Source organism: Oreochromis niloticus, linkage group LG3, assembly GCF_001858045.2.
Source record: "Oreochromis niloticus isolate F11D_XX linkage group LG3, O_niloticus_UMD_NMBU, whole genome shotgun sequence".
Taxonomy (NCBI): Eukaryota; Metazoa; Chordata; class Actinopteri; order Cichliformes; family Cichlidae; genus Oreochromis; species Oreochromis niloticus.
Genome location: NC_031967.2, coordinates 45,335,426 through 45,346,015, shown reverse-complemented (window position 1 = coordinate 45,346,015; position 10,590 = coordinate 45,335,426). Strand labels below are relative to the sequence as shown.

The window sequence follows — 10,590 nt, the reverse complement described above, 5'->3', positions numbered from 1 at the left end:
TACATTAAAAAAAACATAATATTGTCCTATATTTATTTTTTTATTTTATTTTTTGTAGTAAAATTAAATCATCTGCCAAATACTATGATAGTAATATCTGACATATTAGCAAATTTAAATGAATTAACAGTCTATTTATATCTCTCTAAGATCGTGGAGAGATGGTTTCTGTACCTTTATATTTGTTTTGCAGGAGCAAGCCCACCACCAATAGATCCACCAGTGAAACTCAGATAACAGTCCACAGCAAAGTGAGTGTTTTAGGGAAGAGACTTTGTGAAAGCTCAGTCTCTTTGTAAGGTACTGAAAAGAAGATATTAAACATGAGCATGCTAAAGCATATAAAACAAAAAACAAAACACAAATATACTTAAAAATACAAAAGAAAAAAATCTTTACATTGTTTTATAACAGCTAACCAGCTCTCATGTGATTCTCCAGCTTCAGATATGATGCACTTGTAAAGTCCTTCATCAGACTTGGAGACATTTTTGATGGTCATGCTGCTTTGATACCAGGTCCCAAGAGAGACACCATCTTTGTAGAAGTCAGTTATGTGTTCTGACTGAGTTTTCTTGTTTGTACAGTTAAGGGTCACCTCACTTCCCTCCTTCACACCGTGCGTCGGGGTTTCCAAGATTACAAATCCAGCTGCGAAGTGTGATGAAAATGCATTTTATTAATTACTTCATAACATGATTTAATAAACATCTGACCTTGGTAATACACAAGATGACAACATTGTATTTTTCTGAATAGTGTTACAACAACTAAAGTAGCCCAGCACTGTATTGCAGACTCTGCTTTTGAATATGTTTTTCCTTGTACCGTTTACCTACCTATGTATTTCTTATTAAAACATCAAGTAAATATTGAATATTGGTGCATTCTTGAATGTAGATAATGTTCCTGAAGTTCTGTGTAGTTTGTTAATCACTCCTATCTGCCATAAAATTATGTGAAATAATTCTACAATTTTACGACAATTTATTTGTTTACTCACAAAAAAATGTGTTTGTTACTTTTAAATACACACATCAACTGTATAGATCTTCCAGTTGTGACACTATACTTTTGAATGCATGAGTACTTAGCATCATACTGTATGCACCTATGTGGTAAATTTCACACTTTTATATATAGATATATATAAATTATTTATATATATATCACTCAACATACCAGTGACTATGATGTTAACAGCCTCACTTCGTTTGCCCTCTTCATTTTCACACCAGTATTCTCCACTGTGTCTTTCAAAGATAGGATAAATTGTGCAGGGTGATGCTGATGTGTTTGATGTGTGGGAAGAATTTGTTATTTTATGGGATTTCCACTTCACACTCCATTCAGTGATGCTGTCATCTTCCTCACAATGTACAGAAACAGACTCGTATTCAAAGAATTGAAGTCTGTTAGGAGAAAAGCGAGGGAAAACTGCACCTGAGACAAAGATGTGAAGAAGGGAAGCAATTATGTCTTCTTAAAAAAAAAGAATCCTCCAACAGGTGTGGCTATTACTAAAAAAAATAAAAGTGCTAATTCCACTAGATTTTGAGACATCATTACATGCTGGGCAGGATCTGCTTGTGCTAAAGTAAATCCAAACATTTGCATTTATATCAGGAACAAACTATTTTAACTCACCAGCAATGTTACTGTGGTCAGTTTGTACGGTGATCAGGACTAAAATAGCAGTCACTGAAAAGACAAATGAAAATGCTCTAAATCAGACATATGTTATAGTTGAAAATGTAATGAATGATTGATTGGTAGAATCAGTACTTACAAAGTCGAATGCTGAGAGCTGTAATCTCCATAATGTCTCACTGCTGACTCTGAGAGCATCAGACTGAAATACACCAAAGACAAAATGTATGTCGGAACTTCCTCTTCCTGTTTAATTTTCGTCTCATGTTGATGCAGATGGTACCAAGAAACTGTAGGACACATCATCGGCTGCTATGAGGATGATAATGTCACAAGTATGATACATATATATATATATATATATATATATATATATATATATATATATATATATATATACAGTGGCTTGCAAAAGTATTCGGCCCCCTTGAACTTTTCCACATTTTGTCACATTACAGCCACAAACATGAATCAATTTTATTGGAATTCCACGTGAAAGACCAATACAAAGTGGTGTACACGTGAGAAGTGGAACGAAAATCATACATGATTCCAAACATTTTTTACAAATAAATAACTGAAAAGTGGGGTGTGCATAATTATTCAGCCCCCTGAGTCAATACTTTGTAGAACCACCTTTTGCTGCAATTACAGCTGCCAGTCTTTTAGGGTATGTCTCTACCAGCTTTGCACATCTACAGACTGAAATCCTTGCCCATTCTTCTTTGCAAAACAGCTCCAGCTCAGTCAGATTAGATGGACAGCGTTTGTGAACAGCAGTTTTCAGATCTTGCCACAGATTCTCGATTGGATTTAGATCTGGACTTTGACTGGGCCATTCTAACACATGGATATGTTTTGTTTTAAACCATTCCATTGTTGCCCTGGCTTTATGTTTAGGGTCGTTGTCCTGCTGGAAGGTGAACCTCCGCCCCAGTCTCAAGGCTTTTGCAGACTCCAAGAGGTTTTCTTCCAAGATTGCCCTGTATTTGGCTCCATCCATCTTCCCATCAACTCTGACCAGCTTCCCTGTCCCTGCTGAAGAGAAGCACCCCCAGAGCATGATGCTGCCACCACCATATTTGACAGTGGGGATGGTGTGTTCAGAGTGATGTGCAGTGTTAGTTTTCCGCCACACATAGCGTTTTGCATTTTGGCCAAAAAAATCCATTTTGGTCTCATCTGACCAGAGCACCTTCTTCCACATGTTTGCTGTGTCCCCCACATGGCTTGTGGCAAACTGCAAACGGGACTTCTTATGGTTTTCTGTTAACAATGGCTTTCTTCTTGCCACTCTTCCATAAAGGCCAACTTTGTGCAGTGCACGACTAATAGTTGTCCTATGGACAGATTGGACGAGCTGCAGAGATCTACAGCTCAGGTGGGGGAGAGTCACCATGGGCCTCTTGGCTGCATTTCTGATCAGCGCTCTCCTTGTTCGGCCTGTGAGTTTAGGTGGACGGCCTTGTCTTGGTAGGTTTACAGTTGCGCCATACTCCTTCCATTTCTGAATGATCGCTTGAACAGTGCTCCGTGGGATGTTCAAGGCTTGGGAAATCTTTTTGTAGCCTAAGCCTGCTTTAAATTTCTCAATAACTTTATCCCTGACCTGTTTGGTGTCTAAATCCAATCGAGAATCTGTGGCAAGATCTGAAAACTGCTGTTCACAAACGCTATCCATCTAATCTGACTGAGCTGGAGCTGTTTTGCAAAGAAGAATGGGCAAGAATTTCAGTCTCTAGATGTGCAAAGCTGGTAGAGACATACCCTCAAAGACTGGCAGCTGTAATTGCAGCAAAAGGTGGTTCTACAAAGTATTGACTCAGGGGGCTGAATAATTACGCACACCCCACTTTTCAGTTATTTATTTGTAAAAAAATGTTTGGAATCATGTATGATTTTCGTTCCACTTCTCACATGTACACCACTTTGTATTGGTCTTTCACGTGGATTTCCAATAAAATTGATTCATGTTTGTGGCTGTAATGTGACAAAATGTGGAAAAGTTCAAGGGGGCCGAATACTTTTGCAAGCCACTGTGTATATATATATATATATATAAACAATGAAAAAACACCCATCTCGCCGGGCGGTTTATCCTTCAAGCTCGGGTCCTCTACCAGAGGCCTGGGAGCTTGAGGGTCCTGCACAGTATCTTAGCTGTTCCCAGGACTGCGCTCTTCTGGACAGAGATCTCCGATGTTGTTCCCGGGATCTGCTGGAGCCACTCGCCTAGCTTGGGAGTCGCCACACCTAGTGCTCCGATTACCACGGGGACCACCGTCACCTTCACCCTCCACATCTTCTCGAGCTCTTCTCTGAGCCCTTGGTATTTCTCCAGCTTCTCGTGTTCCTTCTTCCTGATGTTGCTGTCATTCGGAACTGCTACATCGATCACTATGGCCGTCTTCTTCTGTTTGTCTACCACCACTATGTCCGGTTGGTTAGCCACCACTATTTTGTCCGTCTGTATCTGGAAGTCCCACAGGATCTTAGCTCGGTCATTTTCCACCACCCTTGGGGGCGTCTCCCATTTTGACCTCGGAACTTCCAGGCCATACTCGGCACAGATGTTTCTGTATACTATGCCGGCCACTTGGTTATGGCGTTCCATGTATGCCCTGCCTGCTAGTATCTTGCACCCTGCTGTTATGTGCTGGATTGTCTCAGGGGCATCTTTACACAGCATGCACCTGGGGTCTTGCCTGGTGTGATAGACCCCAGCCTCTATGGATCTTGTGCTCAGAGCTTGTTCTTGTGCTGCCATGATTAGTGCCTCTGTGCTGTCTTTCAGTCCAGCTTTGTCCAGCCACTGGTAGGATTTCTGGATATCAGCCACCTCCTCTATCTGCCGGTGGTACATACCGTGCAGGGGCCTGTCCTTCCATGATGGTTCATGATGGTATATATATATATGTGTGTGTGTGTGTGTGTGTGTGTGTGTGTGTGTGTATAAAGTGAGTAAACCTCAGATAAATAAAACCAATCTTAAGTCTTCTGAAGTATAACATTCAGTAACAGCTGTTTTCCTCTCCCTTTTCTTTTTATCAGTTCCACTCTGCCCTCTGCTGTCAGTCTGCATTTTATACTCCTCAGTAAATATATTATTGCTCATTTTTACTGGCCAAATTAACACTGAGTACACGGGGAGTAGTGACAGTCTGGCAAGGCTGAAATTTGATAAGAGATAGGTGATAGGTGCACTAAGGTCAAGTTAATGTTAAAGCGGAATAAATTTACAAAAGAGGAAGTAGAAACTTTTTCCCTGGTCTACTTTTTCCTTAGGTTTAATTGATTCTGAAGTAAGCAGAGATAGGCTGACTTTTTCATGTAACCTTATGCAGGTAAGCTATTAGAAAATCCATATTTATATTATTAATTACATTTTTAAAAAAAGGCAGTTTTTGAAATAAGGTCAGGGCTGTTATCACAAGTTGATCAATCCTTTTGATTACACATATGATATACTTTGATTCGATTTGTTACAATGAATATCCTTTTGATGTAATTTTGTTTATAAAATACGTTGCCATTTACTTTTTTCTGATTATATTGGTTTACCACTCCACACTCAAAAAATGAAATTGGGTGGTTGTTGCATTTACAAGATTCTAACTTGAAATTTGAATAAAATAATTTAAGTTTTCTATGTTGAACGTAATCAAATCATATAGGATCTGCATGAAATTCAACAACTTAATTTGTTGATATTGAGATGACATGATACAGTCTGTTAAGAGGGGTTAGTTGCCTGGACTTAGTGTTCTCTGTGGTAGAGTATCACTTCCTGTTCTTGTTCCACACAGTGGTGTATTTGAGTAGCTTATCTGCATAGAAATTTATTTAAAAACTAACTTTCATAGTATAATCGTCACGTGTTTCATCCGAAGCACACTTTCTGTGTACTCACTACCTAATTTATAGCCCAAGTATTCACTCACTGTGTCTTTACTGTTTCGCTAGCTTAGCTAAGCTCGTAGCCGACTCGCTAGCAGCATGGCCTCTTCACCTGTCCCTCCTGCACTTTCCTGCTCATTGTGTCAGATGTTTAGTTACTCCTTGTTGCAGAAACAGGGGGTGCCATCAGAGTTGGGCGTAAGCAAACACGGGGAGCTCCAAGGGCTGTGGCTGGGTTGTGCCAAACCGTTCTCTACTAAATAACTGGCTTCATTCTTCATCACCTCGTGCTTTCCCATGGGGCAGCGGTACGCATGCTGTTTGATTGGGGTTGCGTCACCAACATTGATATCATGTTTACACACAACAGTACGTGAGGGCACATCCTCAAAGAGAGAAGGGTAAGAGTGCAGTAGGCTAAGCACATCTTCGCACTGTGAAGGGGAAAGATGAGACAAGTGGGCCGTTACCTTGGCTAAATAAGACAAATTTGCCAACCGCCCACACTGTTGTCCCTCAGAAACCACATGCAGGTCGTCATCAGCCCTGGCTTCTACGCTTAGCACGGCGCCAGAGACAGGACTGCTGGTTGCTGTGTTGGCAACAATCTCATGGGTTTCTCTATCATGGTAGGGTTTCAACATGTTAATGTGGCACAGGCGAGTTTTCCTCCTGCTTTCCAGGGTACTGGGGACATAATCTGTCTTGGACACCTTCCTCACTATAATATATATATATATAATCTTTAACATAGATTAAAGTCTGTTTAAACGCTCGGGATAAGAAGTTAGTTCCCTGGTCTGTTTGCACTGTTTTTGGGAGACCAAAGGTGGTAAAAAATTTGATTAGCGCATTAGTAATGTTTCCCATGGTGATCCTCCGCAGAGGAATTGCTTTGGGGAACCGCGTGGATAAGCACATTATTCTTGGCAACGGACCAACACAATCCACCACTACACTCCAGTCCTCCCCAGGGTTTGGGGTCCACCTGCATATCAGAAACCCATCACAAACAAAAAATGTCTGCTTCCTGTCTCCTAGCGGACCATCACTCTCATCCACGGCGGCAAAACATTTGGCTAATGACGGGTCCTCTTTCTGTGGGATCATAAGGGCCTCCCGCGTGAAGAGAAGGGGGCTGCGGGTTCAGGAGCAGGCTCAGCTTCCTCTCGAGCCAGTTTCTTGGCATCATGACCCGCCTCCTCCACGCAGGGCATCACATCCTTTGCCAAAATAGAGCCAACCACTGACTCTGACAAGTCAACCGCTTCTTACTGCCAATGGGTGTGTGAACAGGTAAGGTAAGAACACCTACAGGAAATACATCTGGGTGCTGCCAACTTAAAGCATCCGACACAGGCCTTAGGTCAGGAGTCTTTTTTTTCCATAAGATTTTCATTTTTAAATTGAAAAACAAACAAAACAAACAAACAAACAAACAAAAAGCTCACCGCTATGGCACATAGCAAACGTCTATAACCACAACATGGCAGGCCATTGTGACCACAGGAGCACTCCTAGGTGCACACTCCTGTATCCAGGATAACCTCAGACATCCGAAAACCAAACACAAAAAGTAATGACATAATGAAAATGTTAATATAAATAATAATAACATAATAACATTGGTAATTACAGAAAGAATTAGGACAAAAAAAAAAAGACAAAAACAAGAACTCAAAAACGGAGCCTGAAGGAGTGGCCTGAGCTGGGGAAGACTGGGGAGGTTCTGTCACAGGGGGAGGGGACACCGAGGACGGGTACGGAGTAGTGGAAAGAGCTGACTGAATTTCCTGCAGGGAAGCTAAGATCTTAGCCTGAGTCTCGCCTATGGCTTGGCACCGGGTGTCGAGGGCCTGCAACGCTCGCTCATGAGCCCCTAAAATGGCTCCCTGCTTGGAGACTACTGCACGTACTGGGTCTGCTGAGTCCATTTTCTGGCCAGTTCGTACTGTCACGGGACCGAGTGGTCTGTACTGAACCTAACTCAGGCGTAGAAACCCAGAGCAGACACAGCAGATGGTTTAACAATATTTTATTAGGCTCAAGTGCTAGAAACGTCGCAAGGACAAAAAAAACAATAAGACGTAGAGTTTGACATGGCGTGATGTGGGAAACGTGGCTAGGGCGAGGGAACGGGGCCTGAGATGCAGAGTGGAGCTGGGCAGGGAACAGTCACATTGCAGTAGGGGACAGAGTGTTGAGAGGGGATTTATATTATATTGCATGAGAATAACACTGCTAATAACACTGATATTACCACTCAATTACATGTGGTACTTTCTGTGTAATAAGCAGGAAGTTAATACCATATTCATGTTAACTGATTGAAACAAGCATCAGGAAGCCTTGAAAGAACTGGAATTAATTGTTAGCATTTTGCCTAAGTCAATTTAAAGAAATGATACATATTAATACATTAGATTCACATGTGAGTGTAGAGGATCCTCTTTCACAGCATAGTTTATATCTCGATGACAATACATGATATGCTAAAAATATTTCAGGCAGGAAAGAAAGTGGAAGACATGTTTAAAATGTCCAGTACACACAAATTCAATGCCATCCATGTTCTCGCACTTGTCCAATTCAGGGTTGTGGGTTGTGCAATGCCACCATCCTGTGGGGGACACAGAGTGTTGAGAGGGGAGTGACGAGAATCCAGGGGAGCTGAGTAGCGTGGCAAGGCTGACCTGAGATCAGGGGTCTTCAGATGGAGTGTGATGGCAGGAGGGCAGGCAGGTGAGGCACAGAGTGATTTTCAAAATGATTGCTTGGTATCCTGAGTCCGGAGGTAGAGCGTGAGCCAAGATGAATCCACCAACTGCAGCACAAGAAAGTCTTGTTAACAAGATAAATCACAGCGAGAACTTGAAGCATAAGGGCCTGTTACCAACTTGGGTTGATGACGAACTGGCAGTGAATGAACATCAACATGTGGCTTAAATCCCTCTGGCTTGATTGCCTGCAATTGGCTCCAGGTGTGCAGGAGCTGGAGGAGGTGGCCCTGCCCAAGGGCGGATCCCAGGTAGGTTCAGGAGCCTTATGGAAATTCCAGCCACCCACCGCAGACCATGACATCAGGAAGTCGAGTCAGGAAAGCCCAACCGGGGATCAAAGCAGACCCAGGGGGGTTTGCGTCACCTCTATGATCCGTTAGGTTCAGAGATGGTAGTACTGCCAAGAAGGGGCGCCAGATTTTTTCAAAGGTTTCATACGTCCCTTTACACTATACGATATCTTCACGGGTGTACAGTAGGACACTAGCTCATTAATCCAGTGTCTCAGTGTTGGAGAATTTTCAGATTTCCAATGTAGCAGAATAAATTTTTTTACTGCTGTACTCCCAAGTAAAATAAAATATTTCTTATGGTAATTCACGTTGATAGAACCTGTGTCACCTAGAATCCACAGTTTTGGGTCAAGTTCAATTTGGATCCACATTACCGTTAAGATTATTTCAATGGCCCGTCTCCAAAATTCTTCTATCACTGGGCAATTTCACAGCATGCACTCAAAATAGTCAACTAAGGCAGTTGTTTGATTAATTCAATAGACATTTGTCTATTTAACATGAACATATTGAGTTTATGTTTTTAAATCATTATCACTTGTTGGTTTAACATAAAATAACAGAACGTTTAATGAACTAGATTTGTGTTCTTGAGTTCAATTATAAAACTGATGCCTAGTGTGCATGCTCAAACTTCCCAGAAGTGAAGAGGCGGGAACACGGAGAAAGTTATGTGTTCAGTGAACTGCCGTTTCCCTCTGCGGAATCTTCCACAATACAGGTAAGTAATAAATAACTGAAAATATCTTAGTCAAACGAAGTTATTCCGTCGGTTAATTGTTTAATAATGTTTTTAACTCCAAATGTGTAAGTTGTCATTTTTCCAATGCAAGTCTGCATTGGAAATTAGACAGCGGGAGCAGAGCAAATACAGTGAAAATCAGGTATCAGACGATGCCAATCGGTACGGTCTAATACCTGATTTCTAATCCGCTCCGGCTATATTTATATCATTATTAGCATTTCCACTTCATTGCTTTTCATTTTTTCTTGTTACCCGTTTCTGCAGTTACTCTTATAGTGTTTTGAGCAGTTATTGATATTGTGGCATGCAGAGGAATCTTTACAAAGAAGCTCACAGGGAGAGATTGAGCTTGCTATTTAACCCCAAGCTGGTAGGGGTAGCTCTTTATTAAACACTCACTCTTGTGCTACAATGTCCTTCAAGGGTCAATAACAGCATAACAGAACTCACTTATGGTACTGCATTCTTTCTATAAAACAATAACTGTCAGTGACTTTGTACCGTAGTATAAACACAACATTCAAGATAACAGTTAAAAGTAACGTAACCATAAACAATAAAACAAGAACATCTAAACAGTAGCACATGTCCCAAGGCATGATGGGAGAGAACTAGCTGTTCCCCCAACACGCCACAATATGTTTAGTTCAATATTTAACACGTTTGTAATTCACTTTCACAGTAAATGAAGTTAGCTAAAGCTAGTATGGCGGTCTCATTGAACTTTTACCTAGCTCTGTTAGCAGTAACTTTGGTTTTAAATGACGGTTATTGCAAGACATGGTCTTTATTCCCTTTTTTTATTATCATTTGCATTTCTTTTTTCTTTCTTTCTCTCTCCTTTTTTTTTTAAGCGTTTGGCCTCTCGCGGTGAGGCAAGTTAAACTAGCGTGCACGAGTTGCTAACTATTAGCTGTGTCCAAATTCAGGGGCTGCATCCTTTGAATTGACTTGAACGCTACTGCATGGCGAAAAGAGCATGAACACGAGGTCAGAGGAAAAGGCAATGGCGGATAGTTATGAAAATCGCCTGTCGGACCTTTACCGCAACTACCAGCATCTTTATTGCATGGTGTGAAACACTGCTATTACATTCGGCAACAGATTGGATATTTATCTGTGAATTTTATATTGCAAGAAGTATTTATATGTATTTGTATTTTTTTTTTATACATTTGCAACATAGTACTAAAAATCCACTGTGGAATTTTTATAAAATAATTTT

The 10,590-nt window shown here is 41.1% G+C and overlaps 2 long non-coding RNA genes across 2 annotated transcripts in view; both read right to left on the bottom strand.

Moving 5' to 3' along the window:
- The window catches only part of LOC112843339 (uncharacterized), a 2,813-nt gene extending 2,173 nt beyond the window's left edge, over positions 1 to 640 (bottom strand). Inside the window, exons 1-2 of the long non-coding RNA XR_003215639.1 lie at positions 400 to 640; positions 175 to 303 (exon numbers count right to left, since the gene is read on the bottom strand). This is a non-coding gene — a long non-coding RNA (uncharacterized LOC112843339). The remainder of the gene's footprint in view (positions 1 to 174; positions 304 to 399) is intronic.
- Positions 641 to 1,203: 563 nt separating this feature from the next.
- Positions 1,204 to 1,906, bottom strand: LOC112843353 (uncharacterized). The gene is made up of 3 exons (XR_003215660.1): positions 1,790 to 1,906; positions 1,648 to 1,701; positions 1,204 to 1,443 (listed from the first exon to the last, which is right to left on the bottom strand). It is a non-coding gene; the product is annotated as an uncharacterized LOC112843353 (long non-coding RNA).
- Positions 1,907 to 10,590: the final 8,684 nt, after the last annotated feature.